We start from the raw sequence: 19,797 nt of genomic DNA, 5'->3' as shown, positions 1-19,797 counted from the left end.
CTCAAGAGTCACACAGTGGTTTTACACAATAGTCCTCTCTGTGTCTTGAAAGTATGCATTCCATTAATTGAGCATCACTCTATACAGTTGTTGTTTTAGGGAAGGTATGTATCTCCTACTTCCTCTACTCAAGATTAAAAATATTTTTTGGGGGGGTCCGGTCGTGGGGCCTGAACTCTGGGCCTGGGTGCTGTCCCTCAGCTCTTCAGCTCAAGGTTAGCACTCTACCACTTGAGCCACAGTGCCACTTCCGGCTTTTTTTCTTTTTGCTTATGTGGTGCTGAGGAATCGAACCCAGGGCCTTGAGCATGCAAGGCAAGCGCTCTACCACTGAGCCACCTTCCCAGCCCTAAAAATATTTTTGAGAGTAGTTGTTAACTATGTTAGTAATAAAAACAAGTTCAGTAAAGCCCTAAATTTCTGCCATTTTGCAGAATGAAAGTTTGTCCTAATAGCATGTACATGTACATGTAATTGTACATGTAATTGGATATCTTTAAAGCAGTTAATCCCTGCTGATAAAGTTTATTGTACATAGAAATTCCAATGACCAACCCATTTATTTGACCAATGGTGACCTCATCAAGGGTTAACACGTATCAAAATCATATTCAATAACTAGTTAAAGCATTATTTTCAGTTAATAAGGTGTTAGCAGTTAGGTGTTACTTCATCAAAGAGGAGGATGAGCCATACCTTCCAACAGGAAAAGGAACAATGAGAGAATGGTTTGGCAGAGACAGAGGTGCTGTGCACTTGTGTTCACTTCAAATTATTAAATATAACCATTAAGTTTAAAAATATTTCTAGGCAAATGCCTAGGAAGTGAGAGCTGCCTCTCAGACTGTTATTTTTCTAAGAGCCCTCCCCCAAAACCTAACAGATTAAATAACACCAATTTGCAGTATCCAGTTCTCCTTAGAACTCATTTACCAATTAAGTGCAATTCTATGTGAACAAGGGAAAAAGAGGAGACTTATATAATTCACTCCAGAAATTTCATTTCCTTCTTATGTCTAAGAAAACTACATTCTAAAGCTGTACTTAGTAGGGTCGGCTATGATCTTATGCCAAGGGGCTTTGTGGGCATTCTTTATAGATCAGTATGTAAATTCCATACAGATGAAACTTCTGTGGAGAGAATTTTGCCACATAGAACCACTGTCTCTGTATGAGCTTGGCCATATAAGAAACAACTTATAATTGTTGGCCTAAAGAAGTAAAAACTATGGGTAACTGGCCAAAGAGTGCCTCTTTATGCTAAGTGTTATTGCCAGAAGAAATAGTTTTCCTTTTTCAAAGTAAGTTGTGCAATGTTCTATAGAGCAGAAAGATTTCTGTGCAGATAGAGTTAACTCTTAGTATCACAAACAATAAAAGAATAGTAACATTAGTGAACAAATCAATAAAGAAAAAGGCCCACAATATTGAATAATATGTATACATATATATCTATACATATATACATGTATAGATATATATGTATACATATACATATGTATACATAAAGCTAGAAAATTTGAGGGATGTTGGATTGGAAAAGATGAAGGAGAATGACAAAAGAGGTGACATTGATCTACATGCATTGTATTTATAAAATGACTGTTGAATTGAAATCCCTTTGTACAACTACTTAAAGGTTATTATGATTATTACTATTAATAATAATAATGAAGAACAAACCAATCAGAAGAAATAACTTCAACCCGACACTCAGATTTGAACCCGCATTTCCTCCTCACTCAACGTTTGACGATTGGAATCTGTGTGCAACAATTTGGAGAGCTCTAGGTGATGAGTATTTGTGAATGATTAGCACCTATTGCTCAAGTGCAAAATTGGACCCTGGAGTGCATGAATGAAGCAAACAATTCTTAATAGTTTTAAAATAATGTTAGTTTTATAGACAATTCAAAACAAAAGGAATCAATTTACTCGTTCATTCTTGGCACCATCCAGAGTCCAAATAGACTCTGGGAGTTGTCTGTGGTTTCTATATTGACTAAAAGATTAAAAAATAAGGTCATTCTGTCACATGCAATTGATCATTTGGTGTTAGGATAGAGAGCTGTCTTTGTCTGTGCAGAAACAAAGTGGTGTCACCCCTTAGGACTGGAAAACATTTTACTTGACACCAGGGAGCCTTTGCATTTTCCCCCCAGCGACCTATTTCATTTAGACAAAGGAGCAGGCAGGAACTGAAGAGCTGCATATTGAGAGGGACACTTGGGATTTTCCTCCTCTTCCTTTCATTAACTGCCAGTTTACTAAAATTTCCCAGACCCTGGGAAACTTATATACCAAAGGAGGGAGAAATGGGTGTAGATTCATGGATAAACTGCAAATAGGCAGCCCCCAAGCAATGTAGCATAACCCCTCTTCCAGCATTTCTTCCTTTCCCCTAGTCAGCAAGGTGCATCTTTTTTGGGGGGGTCCAGTCGTGGGGCCTGAACTCTGGGCCTGGGCGCTGTCCCTCAGCTCTTCAGCTCAAGGCTAGCGCTCTACAGCTTGAGCCACGTGCCACTTCTGGCTTTTTTCTTTTTGCTTATGTGGTGCTGAGGAATCAAACCCAGGACCTCATGCATGCAAGACAAGTGCTCTACCACTGAGCCATGCAAGGTGCGTCTTATGATGAGAAAAACACAGTTTCAGGTAGAGTTAATTAGGGTGTCAACTAGATGTTGCCACATCGTTGATACTGCATCTGCTGACCTCTTTAGGTGAAAACTCCAGTTTTGCTTCACTTGGGAATAAAGAAATTACAACATAGTCACAGCACTTGCTAGAAATCCCAGGAACTTTGTGGTTTTTTGAACTTTCTCTGAGCATGTTCCCACTGGCCCTAATTTCTTTTTCCTTTATGTCATGGACTAAGCAGTTACTCATTCCGCTGACTGGATTATCCTATCTGTATTGGTTTCTAAGAAAATGACCGTTACTTCCAAAAATCAGGCACATAGAATTTTCCTTTCCATTAGATAACAAATCAGAAGAGATTTGTGCTTAAGTTTTAAGCTCATGGTGCATAGTTCAAATTCTCTCAAGGACTTAAGAAATAATACTGAGTTTTCCTTTGAACTAAGCACCAAGCACAATTATTGTTAGGCATAGTGTTAATGGATTAGATTCATTAGCCAATTGCAGACTGACAATAACAGCAAGAGGAAAATATTATCATTTATCTCTAAGCACAAAAGCAAAGTCATAAGTAAGTTAGGTGACCCATCTAACTTATCTAAGTGTTCTAATAAAGGGTACCAGCTGGGTTTGAGGCCTGTGGCACTATGTTCTGACCCACACTGCGTTCTGTATGCTTTTCAGAAAGTATTTATATAAGCCACTGGAATCTTCTTAGCTTCTCTAGATTTTTCTCTACATCATAGAATGGTTGATGTGGGAAATTACAGTTTTTGGAATAACATAGACCTATTCCCAAATGGCATAAAACCATCCTGATACTGTTGGAAACAACCCACGGGGTTCTCCAGTCTCTTGGTCTCTTTTGACTCCCTGGCTGATGCCTTCTAAACCCCAGCTGCTGTATGAACATCAAGTACCAGGAAAAGCATCACAGCAGTGAACCTGGTCCTGACAAGCAGCTTGAATTGCTAGAAAATCTGCCATCCTATAATCTCTTTTCACTGCTTTTATTATTGGGAGCAAAGGGAACTCTTCTTTCTTCCACAAAGTAGTCCTTCTGGGCTGGGAAGGTGGCTCAGTGGTAGAGCGCTTGCCTTGCATGCATGAGGCCCTGGGTTTGATTCCTCAGCACCACATAAGCAGAAAAAGCCAGAAATGGAGCTATGGCTCAAGTGGTAGAGCGCTAGCCTTGAGCTGAAGAGGTGAGGGACAATGCCCAGGCCCAGAGTTCAGGCCCCATGACTGGCAAAAAAATAATAATAAATAAAATAAAATAAAAATAGTTCTTCCAAGACTAGACAGACTTCACAGACCTCAGGGGAAACTGTGCCAGGGCCTTTGCTCCTTCTCTGACCTCATCAACCTGTTTCCTTGTCGCCCTCCACTGGACACACTGTGAGTTGCCAGTAGCAACAATATTCCTTGTTAAAGTTATATCACAGAAATGAGAAGGCTTTTAAGAGGTTCCTACCTTATGCTTCTGGTCCTTCAACCCGAGTTTACAGGTCCATGGCATGCCTCCTGGGCCAAGGTCTGTCTCTCTGTCTCTCTATCTCTCTGTCTGTCTCTGTCTCTGTCTCTCTCTCCCCTCCCTTCCTCTCTCTCTCCCTCCTCCCCTCCCACCCCTCTCTGTCCTATCACATATGTTTTGTTTAATCTAACTAAGGACTGTGGATTTCAGGATACACAAATGGATCTCCCAAACTCTAGATGTGTTTTTTTTCATTGTTCATACTTCAAGAAGGTCAAGACCTCACAGTGAAATCCTGGTCCTGTGTTAGTTTAGTTGAGTTCAGTGGTAGACAGACAAATGGGCATGTTATACCTCCTATGTATGTTCAGAGCTCCGGGGCTAGTAATTCTTAGGAAACAGAAAAAAAAGCTTGTGGATTTTTGAAGAACTTCACTATTTTTTTTTTTACCAAGTCACTCATTTGAATCCTAAATGCTTTCAAAATATTTTCCCAGTGGAAATAAAGAAACCAGAGATGATTTGAGTTTATTATTTTTTTATCAAAAAATCACTCTAAAGAGTGTGATACTCATGGTCACAAGAGGCTCTATCACCAATGGCCAGACATGCAGAACATTATAAAGCTGACCTTTCTCTTGGGCTCTCTCCCGTAAGATATTGCTCTGTTAGATCTCTATGAAGATACAAACATTTGCTGATGGTGATTAGTTGATGAAAAGGTTAGCCAGAAGAGTATTTGTTTTAAGTTATGGATCCTTAAATGTTCAAGGAATAACAAACAAACAAACAGAAAAGCTCTGGTGAATAACTGCTTGATGTAGGCTCGGTTAGAATACTCATTGCACCGCATAGAATTATCACCTGTTATATCCACATGTAAGAATAACCCTGCCTATATACCTCACCCTGTTTCCTCCCTCACAGGTCATGATTTTACTTCACCAAGGCGGGTACTACACACAAGCTGTAGGTGAGACAGAGTGGTAAGAGTTCTAAGGATGGGGGAATTCTACGTGAGTTTATGCCATCTTCCAGATAAGTCATTCTGACTGTTGACCCAGAGGAAATTGAACCATTTTGTTAGGTTCCCAGGCCACAGAGATGGTAAATAAAAGCATTACTAGTTTAGAATGATGATATTTTAGCAGGACGTAGGCCAGAGCCAACCTCTCTCTACTGGCCCTGCCTATTTCAGATACCGCATCCATTCTCTGAGATGGAACACAGCTTTTCCTATCTAAATTCCAGGCTGTGTTCACTTCATACCTTGTAAAATCTTGTAAATCTTATTCTTTAGAGTTATTTATCAAACCATCCTAACTAGAGAGTTATGAAATTCTCTTTGATTATGTTCCAAGTCAGGTTACACTACTTCAGTTTCTTATAGGTGGTGCAATTTTATTCTCCCCAAACACCTGTTCGGTTGAGTCCAATAGGAACATTCACTTTCCTACCCAAAATAAAACAAAAAATAAACCTGAAGCTTCCAAATGAATTCTCTAAAGTGAACACCCATGCGTTCCTTCTTGTTTATATTTGTGTGTCTCTCTGCCCTGCATCAGGAGGACAAACCCAATGGGTACAAAGTCTCCTCACGCGTGTATTTCTAGAAAGACCTAGCCTTGGCTCATTTTCAGTAAACTCTGGTCTTGGCATTCTCCGAGTCTGTCTGGTTGTTAATAATTAACTCTGCAACTCTAAGCCAAAGGAGTCATAGTCCTGCCCGGTTCAGAAGGCAGAGATCCTACCTTCTGTACCCACTGCTGAGAACTAGCAGAACTAACAGTGAGCCTTGTGGAGGGGCAATGGCAAGCCAGGTGTCTGCCTGAGACCAGCCAGGTGCTGGCTTATGGGGAAGAGAGTCCTGATTGCCGGCTCTGTCTTCGTTCAGGACCCCTGGAGCAGAATGAGTATAACAAAAGATGTTAGTGTTCTTAGACTAATCAAGGATCTTGATTAAAAGGAACTCAGCGTCCATTGGACTCCTGGCATGTCGTAAGCCTCAGTGTTCTTGTTTCTCGACTCGTACTGTCCTACACAGTAGCTGATAGCCACACATGGCTCCAGGGCTTTGCGATGCAGCTGATACTCTCTGAGTTTGCTGGCAGTGTGAAACCCATGCTGGATTTTTAAGACTTAGTATCTGAAAGGGACTGGGAAATACTTTATGAATAGCTACGTTATTACACACCAAAATAACATTTAGATTGTATTAGGATTTATGGGATAGATCAGTAAAATTAACTGCACCAGATTTAGTTTCACCTTTTTGCTGAACGATTTAAAATGACTTTTTGGCTCATATTGCTGTTGTGTGGTGATACATGGAGAGCGAGGTTGTCATGAGCTCTTACCCTCCGAGGAGAAGCTGATGCCTCGTTGAAGCCACACTTCTCCCGGTGGAAGAAACTTCTTCTAAGGCTCTGAGAGGAGCTGGTACTACTCAAGGGGCATGTATCTTGATGTCCCTGGTCCTCAGTCAAAGATAATGAGAGGAAGGAGAGCCAGCATAAAGACCTCATTGGGGAGCATCAAGGCAGCGAGCAGCAAACCCACATTAGAATGTCTCCTGACTGGCTTGTTTAGGAATCTGGTATCAGATTCATAAAATATATTTGTTTAAGAAAGCTCTTCATCCATTGAGAAACAATGTCCACCGAGAAGCTGAATACTACTTTTCTGAGCTGATTGGAATAAATATTCTTGCTTGTTTGTCCCTACCTCTGAGATGACTAAACCTGATCTCAAGAACCAGATGTTCATTCTATTGAAATTGATATCAGCCTAGATCAGGACAACAATGGGAGGGATGTGACCAGGACTGTCTCAGTATAATTGGAGGCGTATGATATACAGAAGGAAACACGCAAAGTCCTGGCTTTCCTGCCTCAGCAGCTGGAGGACCTTGAGCAAGCCAGTTTGCTTATCTGTTAAATGAGTTCAAGACTATCAGCTTCATTCGTTGAGATTGATTTAGGGAGTAAGAAAAGGGGAGGAGGGAGCATAATGGAAAGAGTGAGTCAGACCAAGGTATGTTACATGCATATCTGGACATGTCAACATCTAACCTGCACGTACATCTGATTGATGCTAATGAAAAGTGTGTGTGGCGGGGAAAGACTATTTGCTCCAGAAATATAGGAGTAAATATAAACTTTCTTGCAGATATGCATTTACGGAATGGGTTCTAGGTAAATGTCTAGACACTTATGTTCTAGGTTATTTTGTCTTTCCTTGGCTTTGTAATTGCGATTCAAGTCTGCTAACTCATTTTGTTTAGTGCTAGTACTGGGGCTTAAACTCAGAGCCTCAGCATGGTTCCTAAGCTCTTTTGCTCAGGACTAGCACTCCAGCACTTTTGAGCTATAGCTCCACTTCTGATTTTTTTGGTGTTTAATTGGAGATTAAACTTTCCTGCCTGGGCTGGCTTTGAACCATGACTATCAGATCTCAGCCTCCTGAGTAGCTAAGATCTCAAGTGTGAGCTACAGGTACTCAGCTTCAGTCTCTTAACTCTTTTTTTCTTAATATATATTTTTATTTTAAAAATACTGTACAGAGGGGTTACAGCTATATGAACAAGTTAATGAGTTCATTTCCTATTGAACATTGTTATACCCTCCTTTATTTTTCTCCTACCACTTTCACAACTCCTCCCTCCCCTCTCTCACCCCTCCCCAAAGTTGTAAAATTCATTTTCAACATACTATCTTGTACATCTTATTGTTACAATGGGTCATCCTATATCCTTATTTCAGCATTTTGTTATTTCCCTTCCCCTCCCCAAATTAGAAAAAATGTATATACAAGATGCAGGACATCGGAGTCAAATACAGTGACAACAAAGGTTGTACCATGGGGGAAGAACATACAAAGAAACAAAAAAATATTAAAGCTACCAGCACAACGATATTTATTGCAGCATTAGTCACCATAGCTAAGATATGGAACAAACCCAGATGCCCCTCAGTAGATGAATGGATCAAGAAACTGTGATATATATATATATATATATATATATATATATATGTATGTATACACACACACACACACACACACACACACACACACACCACACACACAATGGAATTCTATGCCTCCATCAGAAATAATGACAGCACCCCATTTGTTAGGAAATGGAAAGACTTGGAAAATATTATATTAAGTGAAGTAAGTCAGATTCAAAGAAACGTAAGTTCCACGGTTTCCCTTATCTGCAATTACTAGTATATGTCTAGGACAAGCAGAAGAGGTCAAAAGCTATGTACATATGACCATATAACCTGATGCTAAGTGAAATGAACCCCAAGATAGGGACACAAGAGGTTTTACCTTTGTTGCTGTTCTTTTTAATGTACTTATAAAGTCTCTTAACTCTTAACCTTCATGTCCCTTATTTACAAAATGGACTGAACTATATTCCTAAGATTTCTTTTCAGCAAGTCAAGTCTATGATTTTTATGACTTCACACTCTTCAAATAATAAAGGAAAGAATAGAAACAGAGTCCAGTAAGGTTAAGTCATTTGTCCAAGATCCTACCACTTTGGGGTAGCAGAATCAAGGAAAGCAGGCTGTTTCCTGCACCAGGCTTTGCCTACTGGAACCAGAAATCTCAGTGAAAGCAAACACAGGAATTCCAGCATCAAGCAGAGAGCTCCAGGCCTTGGCCTTGGATGCCAGGAACCCGTATTTCTGAGCTGAATTAACTGAAATGACAGCCCCATCAGAACCTCTCAGTGGACCATAACCCTGCTGGTTCCTTCCTTAACCAAAACATGCATCCCTAATCATTCACTGGCCTTGCAAGTGGCAGCTCAGTTTGACTTTGGCCTATCCAGCCAGCTAACTCCTTCATGAAGCAGGTTCTGTCTCCTTATTCTCCTGCTACTATAGGCCCCTTAGGAGCCCTCAGAAGCCACTTGGGGCTCACTGAGAAGAAACTTGTTATACCTGGACATTTCTCTAGGTCTAGCTATTGTTAATTTCAGCAGCTTACCTTCTCCTCCCTACCTAGAATTCATTCAGGGGCCAAGCTTTGTTTTATCATCTACATATACAAATCAACACACCTTATTTATTTTTACAAAGATGATTCTGGTATGATCTGAGAAGAACAAGACACTTTTACCATGTCCACGGCTCCTCCAGGAAGTTGGGGATCAGCCCTTCCCAGGACACTCTAGTGAGCTTCTCTTTAAGGCTCAGTGTATTGTCTCTGCCCTGGCATATATGGGTGAAGTGCAGACAGCCAGAAGCTTGCTTGTGTGTGTGTGTGTGTGTGTGTGTGTGTGTGTGTGTGTGTGTATGTCAGGAAGACAGGCCTCCACTGGTTTTCCTTCTTAAAAAAAGGTTTCTTCTCCCTCTGGGAACTCTCACATTGAGCGCTTGGAGGTCAGGGAAAGGCAGACTTCATTACATTGATCCTTTCTTATGGAACCTCTTAGTCTGTAGTATTATTTTAAATGCCTTGATGGTATTGCATAAGCCATGACCCAAATCACAAAAACTGTAAGCTATAAATGACTGGTGAACCTACCTTGGTTTAAACCAACTGAATATCAATGTCATGTGCTGTCCTGGAAGTATTTTATTTAAATTTGGCATGGCCTGAGACTTATTGAGAAAATGCTAAATCCAGGCACTGTTTCAAGTGCTTCACAGGCACTGACTCCCTTGTCTCTGACTGAACACTTTATTTGGTGTATTTGGGTTGTATTGTATCATCCCCCATTTATCATTCCACATTCATACATTGAAATCTTAACACTCAACATCTCAGAATAGGATTTAATTTGGAAATAAGTTCATTGCAGATATCATTAGTTAAGATGAAGTCACTAGGGTTGGTCCTAACAAAAGATGACATGTTATTATTTAAAAAACTGAATTTGAGCTGATTGCCAGTGTCTTCCTCCTAACTACTCAGGAAGCTAAGATCCAAAGGATCACAGTTTGAAATTGCATCAAGGCAGAGAAACCTATGAGATTTGATCTCTAAAATAACCGATGAAAAGCCTGATAGTGGAAGTATATAGCTCACATGATGGAAAATTGGCTCAGCAAGAAAGCCAAGAAAGACGAACTTCTGAGGTCAAGTGTTGATATTAGCACAGAAAAAAAACAGCACAGTTTGGACACACACACACACACACACACACACACACACACACACACACACACTGCACAATGCCATGTATCAATAAAGACAGAAATCAGCATGATGATTTTATCAGCAAACCTTGAGAATCTAGGGGAAAAATCCTTCTTCACAGATACTAACAACACTTGCAATGCTTTGAATTCAGCTTTGAGATCTCTAGTCATTACATGATATATTTCTGTAGTACGAGCAACTCACCCTGTTCATGGTATTTTGGTATGGTAGCTCATTAATGGTGTTTCCCTTGTGAGTCCATCATGTCCTAGTACTCTGTGCTAGAACAAGTGATAATTGTATGTACACTTAGAATTCTTCCCAATAGAGGCTGAGGAAATATTTACATGGTAGTGATTTCACAGGCAGGTGACTGTAAAAGTCATTCTAGTTATCAACAGCCAGAAATGATGTAATAAATGACTGAGTTGGCTTCAAGAAATCTTTTCTCAATGTGTGTCTGTGTATAATCATACTATATATAGTATATATAATATAGATAGTCATATATAATCGTACATACATAATACAATCATACTATGTGTACAAGCACATACATATATATGTGGGTATATCTGGGTATGTTTGCATACAATGGAATTTTATTCATCCATCAGGAAGAGTAACAAATACATCATTTGCAGGGAAATGGATGGGCCTGCAAAAAATGATACTAAGTGAATCACATCAAACCATGGAGACAAAAGACATATTTTCTCAAATATGTAGAAATTAGATCTGAAATATAATCATATATGAAAAATAAATGTGGGTCATGTGCATATACACACTATCAAACTGACTAAAGTTTGGTATATATAGGGTGATCTTTTTTTCGTGATGGAACTCCTTTGAACAATTAACAGTTTAACAAAATGAATACCAGGAGGCTGAAATTTGTCTTGTCTGAGGAGTGAGTGTTAAGAGGAAGAGGAGGGGCACAGATGAATGGAGAGATGGAGGAGAATAGAGTCATGATACTCGATGTGTTTATTCCCATAAACAAATGGAGCTAGGAAATGAGGGGATAGGGGATTGGGATAAGTTGGGAAGGGGACAAGGATGGAAGGTAGTAATGACAATGATCTAGATTTTTTTTTTGTCGGTCGTGGGGCTTGACTGATCTAGATGTTTTATGCACATCAATTCACATATTGAGTCGAAACCCCTTCATGTAACTATTTAATGATAGTAAAAATAATTTTTTTAAAGAAGGCCTTTCTCCCATATGCTTTCTCTAAGACAAGGAAAAGTTGTTGAAGGAGTGTCATTTTGCAATCCCTGAAAAAACATCCTATGGGTTCTCTACGTCTCTACTTAAATCCCTCTAAGCTATTTTCCACATTTCAGCCAGACTGTGCTTTCTGCAAACTCAAGTCTGAGATTCACCTCTCCTGCTTGCAGCACTCCCCTCATCTTCCCTACCTTCAGCCTCAAGCCCATCCTGAGTTTATTGCTTTTTTGTCCCAAGTCTAACTTCTTTCCAGGCCAAATTACTCTGTGTTCCAGCTCCCTGATTCCAATTTTCCAACTACCACTGTACTTCCTCAATTCTGCTCTTATAATGGGCTCCTTCTTCTGGAATCACACTATCCATAGTCTTCTTCCTCCCAACTGTATGTTTCATCCTGAAGAATTCTTTACAACTCAGCACATGATCTAGACCTTCTCTCTAGTGTCCCATAAGATCTTAGACCTCATCGTACTTTGTTATCTCCATAATAGGCCCACAGACCTTTTTCAACCACCAGCCTCTTAGAGGCAGGACTATGTTCCATTCATCTTTGTATCACTAACTGGTTTATTACTATTTTGTATTTGTACTGACTTTTTATCACTAACTATTCTATAATTGGTGCTCAATCAATCTACTTGAAGAAATTATGAGTGAATGAGAGACACATAGGTCAAGGACATAGCAAGAGTCACATCCCTATAATTTCTCTTAAGTTCCTGTCCTTTGTCCCTAAAAATTTAAGGCTTCTTGTGAAGCCTTCTTAGTGTCAGCCTTGGAATGCCATTCTCCACACTGTTCTCTGTTACTCCACCCCCATCTCTTGACTCTCTGGAACCCCAGTACTCACACTGTAGCTTTACTTTCATCATGAGTGGATATTTAAATGTGCTTTAATATTTATGACTGAGAAAATCCTGGGTGGGGCAGAAAAAAGGGGGCATGGAACAAGATCAAAGGAGCTAACTTTAGAGAGAAATCTGCAAAGTGAGGGAGAAAGTATGGGTGGGAGGAGAAGGAGGGAGATTTCATGTGGTGAATGAGTCACATTCCCAAGACAGAGCAACAGTGAGCTTTATTTCTTAATTTCTGCCTCTTCATCATGAATGCTAGACTTGGCCCCAAATTTTCATAACCAGTTCTTCCCAGGCATGAATGCAAATGCAGAGGAAGAAGAAACTGCGATAAAAGTTCTGTTTTTGTTAACATCTGAATATCAGATGCTCCATGAAAATATAGATTCTTGTGAGACCACAAACCCTGTCTCTTTTTCATAGAATATTTTGGATATATAGAACCGTCCTCCAAGGTATATAAGATTGAACCCAGGACCTGATACATGCTAGATAAGCACTCTACTACTGAGCTATACCTCCCCCCAGATACAAATGACTTATTTGTAGGAACTCTGCTTCTATTGGAAAACCCATAAGTGGAAGAAATGCCTGAGAGATGTCCCAAGTACAGCAGAAATGGCCAGATGCTGAATTGTTAGGAGAAGCCAGGTATTCTGAGGCCAATATATATACTGAGGTATGAGTCTGATTCTCCTGTTAGTGTTTCTGGTGGCATGAAGTTCCACTTCCCTAATTTTTGGAGAGTTCTACACCAGCACATGGAGAGCACATGAGGCCACCTGGACCCCTCCCTATCATGGTCATGTGCTCCTTCAGGGATTGTCACTCAGGAGACTCTGAGAAGAAAAGGCAGCCACTCCATGGTCAGTCCAATGCCCCTGTCTCTACTACCTACATATATTTAGCTGTCTAGGTCTCAATTTCCCTAATTCCATAAATAGATATGGGAATAAGAAGAAAGATGTGTGTGTGTGTGTGTGTGTGTGTGTGTGTGTGTGTGTGTCCCATCCTGCAATCACGCTTTGGGCAAAGTAACTCCCAACTTTTTTCTTTCAGATAAATTCTCAAATGTTCTCTAGCTTTATGCTGTGTAAGTCATGTGAGCACAAAGGTGGATATGATACAACAGATCCAAAGCAAAAAACTTATCACACTGGGCTTATATATTCATGTCACCAAACAGAGAAGAAGGGATCTGAGTATCAAGGCACAGTACCACCATGCCTTGAGAGAAAACCTGATTTTAAGTAGTGATTTTGAAAATAAGACCAACGACACAGGACACAAGATAAGCTCTCTTGCAACAACACTTTGTGATGAAGACTCTGGAAAAATTAGGAATCCATGGAACATTCCTCAATACAATAAAGGCTGTATATGACAAACCTACAGCCAGCATTACACATTTTTTTTGTTGGTCACGGGGTTTGAACTCTGGGCTTGGGCCCTGTCCCCGAGCTCTTCAGCTCAAGGCAAGCACTCTATCGCTTGAGCCACAGCGCCACTTCTGCTTTTCTAGTGGTTTATTGGAAATAAAGTCTCATGGGCTTTCCTGGCTTTGAACCGTGATCTTCAGATCTCAGCTTCCTGAGTAGCTAGGATTACAGGTGTGAGCCACCAGAGCCTGGATGCCAGCATTATACTTAATGGTGAAAAACTAAAGCCATTTCCTCTTAACTCAGGAACAAGACAAGGATGTCCACTCTCTCCACTTCTCTTCAATCTAGTATTAGAATGCCTAGCTACAGCAATAAGACAAAATGCAAACAGAAAGGGATCCAAATAGGGAAAGATGAAGTAAAACTTTCCTTCTTTGCAGATGACATGATCTTGTATTTAAAGAATCCCATGGACTCCACTCACAAATTACTTGAGCTGATTCAGAACTTTGGCAAAGTAGCAAGGTATTAAATTAATACTCAAAAATCAATGGCTTTTCTGTATGCCAACAATGAGAAAAGCGTGGCTGAAATCAGGAAAGCAACTCCATTTGTAATAGCTCCACAAAAAATAAAATACCTAGGAATTAACTTAACTAAAGAAGTGAAGGAACTCTATGATGAAAACTTTAAAAACCTGAAAATGGAAATCAAAACAGAACTTAGAAAGTTCCTCCCATGCTCCTGGACTGGAAGGATCAACATCGTGAAAATGGCAATACCTCCCAAGGCTATGTACAAATTCAATGCGATATCAATATTCCAACCTCATTCTTCATGGAAATAGAAGAGGCAATCCAAAAATTCATATGGAACAATAAAAGACCCCCTAATAGCAAAATTGATCCTTAACAGAAAGATCAGTGCTAGAGGAATATCAATAGCAAATTTCAAACTCTACTACAAAGCCATAGTACTGGCACAAGATCAGACCTCAGGACCAATGGAATAGAATTGAAAACCCAGAAATGAACACAACTATGTTTATTGCAGCATTATTTACCATAGCTAAGATATGGAACCAACCCAGATGCCCCTCAGTAGATGAATGGATCAAGAAAATGTGGAATATATATACACATGGAATTCTATGCCTTCATCAGAAAGAATGACATTGCTCCATTTGTTAGGAAATGGAAAGACTTGAAAAAAATCATCTTAAGTTGAAGTAAGCCAGGCCCAAAGAAACATAGGTCCCATGGTTTCCCTTATTTGCAATAACTAGTATATGTCTGAGTCAAGCAGAAAAGGTCAGATAAGTTAATGTTAGGGAAATGAACCCTAAGATATGTATTCAAATGTCTTTTTCTTTCATGCAATTGTTTCTAACACATTTATAAGATTTTTTTGTTGCTTTGTATGTCCCTTCCCCACGGTATAACCCCTGCTTTCACTTTATTTGATGTTGGTATAATTTGTGGAGGGGAAGGGGAAAAACAAATCATTTAAATAGGGATACAGGTGGAACCATTGCAACAATGAGATGTACAAGTCGTTATGTCAAAAATAAACTTTACAACTTTGGTGGGGGGAGGAGGATTGGGTGGGGAGTATGGGGGGAGGATGGGAAGGGATGGGAAGGGGAAACAAAGAAGGAGGCTACATTGCTTGATAAGAAATGCACTCATTATCTTTCCCATGTAATTGTAACCCCTCTGTACAGTATTTTCACAATAAAAAAATATACCTGGAACTCAAAAAATTAAATTCCCCAACAACAAATCCTCAAAGAAACAACTGCCTGGTAAATAAGTGGGCGAAAGATTAACGGGCCAATTTCTATCGGTCCTGATAATTCTAGCTGAATTATTCAGTTACTTAAAGGTCTGTCTCTGTCCAGATTGCTAGCTGTACCTTGAGTCTGGGCATGCACCCACATCACAGCATGAAGGCTACTGCTATAGATTCATGGAAGTTTTTGTCCTTCAGAAGGCCCAGCTGGAGTGGATTAGGGAATGGGGGGAGAGCTTTTCGTGATTTTCTCTTCTTATGTGTAGAAGTGATAAGGTATTTTTCTGTTCCCATGACTCTCTGCTTGTTTGTATATTTGTGTTGTCAGTCTTTTGGGGAGAAGTGTGTGATATGAACCCAGATCTCTGTTTGGTTAGAGAGAGCTGTGGCGATTCCCTATTGTTTGGCTGTCATCTTATTTCATCCTCTAGAAATTTTTGAATTGGGTAAAGCTTCCACGAATTACATGTATTTTAACATATTACTTGTATGTCACATTTATTGAATAAATAAAAGATATTAATCTCTGATCTTAGATAAAAAATGACATTTGCACAAATAACATACCTTTTGGATATCAAGAGCCATCAAGAATACCATAAAGGTCATTAACTTAACTTGCAGAATATAGCCTTTTTGAACAAAAAAAGGAAGAAGCACAGTCCCAAGCTTGTGGTCTTTCTTTCCTCTACTACCACACAAAATAAAGAATTTAGTAATAAGCAAACATAAGTAAAGATTATGGGAAAGCTTATTAAAGAAGAAATATGGCAACAAAAGAGAGCAGATGGTGTAGATATGCCAGAAGACAGCATTTAGACCATCATTTAGCTATCTTCATCACTGGGATTGGCCTTCAGTTAAGCAGTGAGAATTAGAGTCCTTGAAAATAGCTTTCTGAATGGTGGGTCTCCCTTTAATTTTCTATTATGTTTTGATGGCAAACATTTTACTTTCTTGTTCTTATTTCACAAAAGCAAATTTAAATAGAATATACAGAAATATTGTAGATTTCCCTCCCTCTACTTAGATAGTCAGAATGTACCATTTATCATGAAGATTACTTGATATTTGTGCATTAAAAAAAAGAAAGCACAGCTGGCTCATCTTCCTCTCACAGAGATTTTTTTCTTTTGGTTCCAGTCATGGGGCCTGAACTCTGGGCCTGGGCGCTGTCCCTCAGCTCTTCAGCTCAGGGCTAGCGCTCTACCACTTGAGCCACAGCGCCACTTCCGGCTTTTTTCTTTTTGCTTATGTGGTGGCGAGGAATTGAACCCAGGGCCTCAGGCATGCAAGGCAAGTGCTCTACCATGAACCACCTTCCCAGCCCCTCACAGAGATTTCTTAGCACTCAAGTCATTCATCCTGCTTGGTCTCCCCATGCCATGGGGACTGTTCGGGTGAATTCTACTGCCTTTGTTGTTAGGTTGAAGGATGAATCCTTTGGTTTTATCCGTAGAGCACTTCACAAAGCAGGAGCAGAGGTTAGGAAGGAAGAGGGGCAGTGCTATTAGAGAAGTTTTGTTTCATCACATGTGATAGATAGACTACCCTGAGAAGCAGCTTCAACCTGCCAACATGGCTGGCTCAGGTATCTTGGAGGCCACTGCTCTTCTGGTGTCTGAAGGAGGTCAATTTGTAGAAATGCTCTTGCAGGCTTAGTTGGTTCAGTAGATATCAGTTTCATGCCTACAATGTGTGGGGATACTCAGGACAAAGCTAATGTGATACCTAACACCTAGCAGAGGTCAGCGAAGAACTGGCTTCTCTCACTGAACTTTGGTCTAAAGAATCTTGCCATCTCTGAAGGGAAATAACAAAATACTGAAATAAGGATACAGGCTGACCCACTGAAACAATGAGATGTACAAGACGCTATGTTGAACATGAACTTTGCAACTTCAGTGTGGAGGAGGAGTTGGGGAGGTAGGAAATGAAGGGATGGTAGGGGAAAAACAAAGGAGGAGGTAACAATGCTCGATAGAAAATGTAGTCATTACCTTACTCATGTAACTATAACCCTTCTGTGCAATATTTTTACAATAAAAAATACATACAAAAAAGAACCCTGCTACTTTTGTATGGGTTCTGTGCTCATCTCTCTAGCTTGCTTTCCCACTTTTGCCTTCCATCCTTCTTGTATTTATTGCATCCCATATCTCTTGATGTTTACTCTTCTTTCCTCTTTCTCATTTTTTCTATTATATATGCCCAAATGGGTAAACAAACTATAGTACATCCATAAAATGAAATACAACTCAGTGCTCAAAAGAGACTCACTACAGAAAGATAGAGAAGACACTGAAAGCATATTGTTAAGAGAAAGACACCACAGTGCAAAGGTCACATTCGATGTAATTCCAACAACATAAGATTTTCCAAAAGCAAAAAGTAGAGCCAGTAATAAGATCAGTGGCTGGTCAGAGCTTTGGGGATCTCAGAGCAATGAAATTACCCTATTTGAGATTGTCATGTTGTATATTTGCCATTAAGAATTTATTAAAATCCATAAAACTGTTCAGCACAAAACTCTAATAACCCATGGAGTAGTTCAGTTAATAATAACATGTCAACATGGATTCAAATTGTCACATGAATGCCATATATATAATATATAATAGAGAAAATTTTGGAAGCAAGATGGTTGGTCATATGGGAACTTTCTATTTCTTCTGCAAACCCAAGACTGCCTCAAAACAGGAAATCTGTCCAAAACAAAATCAGACCAACTCATCTAGACCTCACTCTGGCAAAGATTATAATGGCTGTTCCATATTCATGATCTGGCTTTTCTTTGCTTTCTAGTAAGATCTGGAGCTGTTCTCAACTCTACACTAATATATCTTTTATCTTCTAGAAGACCCAGTCTATCATGTGACCAGTGTGCAATTACACTGAGCTTTGATCCCAGGCCTGACCCATACTTTCTCTGTGGAACTTCCCATGTGTGTAAGGAACCTCTGTGTTGGTTCTGTAAGTGAACATACTGTCCTCATACTCATCTTTTGTTAAAACATGGGTCAGCCCATAGACCCTTTTTGACGTCATCCACATCCTAGTCACACATCATCCCTGCCCATTCTGAGTTCCACACGGATAGAAATTGTGAAAGGAGGGAATCAGAGTGGACAGGAGGGGCAGCCACACCTCTCACCTGTGGTGGTCGTGCAGTCTGTCACCTCGCCCACATGCCTGGCTGGAGCCTGCCACATCTTGGTTAGGAGTCTGGAGGGCAAGTGACATTCTCCTGTGCATTTCCTACAGAGAAGAAACGCTGCTGCTTAACCAGTCATCCTTTACAACCTGCTGAAAGGTGCAGCCCATTGTTAATGATTGACCTGCAAATTAAACTGTCGAGGATTTTATCACAGCACCTCATGGGAGTAGGGAAGCTGAGACAAATCTCTTGCTGAAAAAATATATGAATGGAATTTTGTCTCAGATAGTTCTAGGGGATAAATTTGGAGGTCCAAGGAAAGCTTGTCTCCTGCATTTGCCTGGGAATCAAAGAGATGGGATCCAGACAGGAAGGTGAATACTAGTTTCCAGAGAAAGTAGTCATTTTCAACTTCCTTGTAAAAGTAGTCACTTAGCTCTTAGGAATTATGGGCTGTGATAAATAAAGATTCAAAAAATAATGACTCACTCTGATGCCAGGTTAAATGGGGCTCTAGTGAATCTACATGTCATGAATTGAGCACAGGCTTGATCGATCCTACAGTCAAAAAAGGAGTAACTAGAGTTTTCTGGTCAGGGAGGTCACAAGTGTGACAAATATATGTGGCAAGGGAAAAGGAAAAGTGAGTGAAAAGGAGAAATACACTGGAGAAAAAGCAAAGGAAATACAAAGTAGTCATATGGTTTCAAAGGTGCTCTACCTGATCAGAATCTAGACCCACATAGAGAAAGAGAACCTCTGTAAGAGCAGAACTTTGGGGGGGGACTTAATTGGCCATTTGTGACATTTAAAGAAGTCCCCCAAGCCTAGTTCCCCTGAAAAGGAGCACCTTTTATACCCTCTTTCCTCTGCCTCTCTCTCCCTCCTGCTCGGAGAAGCCAACAAAGCAAACAGCCCCCATAGTGGGGGAGAGGAAAGACTAAAGGACATCTGCCCTGAGCAGAGATTCCTTATTAGATCAGGGTTTTATGCTAAATTCTTGACTACTCATGACTTACATGCTTGTTATCTGCCTTTGGGTCCCCAGAATGCATGACAAGGCCTAGCATGCACATGGTAGTACTCATTGTCAGAAGAATACATGGTTC

General features: G+C 40.1%; 1 protein-coding gene across 1 annotated transcript in view; it reads right to left on the bottom strand.

Moving 5' to 3' along the window:
* The window catches only part of Prlr (prolactin receptor), a 118,936-nt gene extending 100,164 nt beyond the window's left edge, over positions 1-18,772 (bottom strand). The window contains exon 1 of the mRNA XM_013018547.1: positions 18,686-18,772. The gene's annotated coding sequence lies outside the window, so the exon portion shown is untranslated. The remainder of the gene's footprint in view (positions 1-18,685) is intronic.
* Positions 18,773-19,797: the final 1,025 nt, after the last annotated feature.

This window comes from Dipodomys ordii, unplaced genomic scaffold (assembly GCF_000151885.1).
Source record: "Dipodomys ordii isolate 6190 unplaced genomic scaffold, Dord_2.0 Scaffold41, whole genome shotgun sequence".
In the NCBI taxonomy this organism is placed as follows: Eukaryota; Metazoa; Chordata; class Mammalia; order Rodentia; family Heteromyidae; genus Dipodomys; species Dipodomys ordii.
Note: the sequence above shows the minus strand (reverse complement) of the source record. Positions and strands in the feature narration are given on the sequence as shown.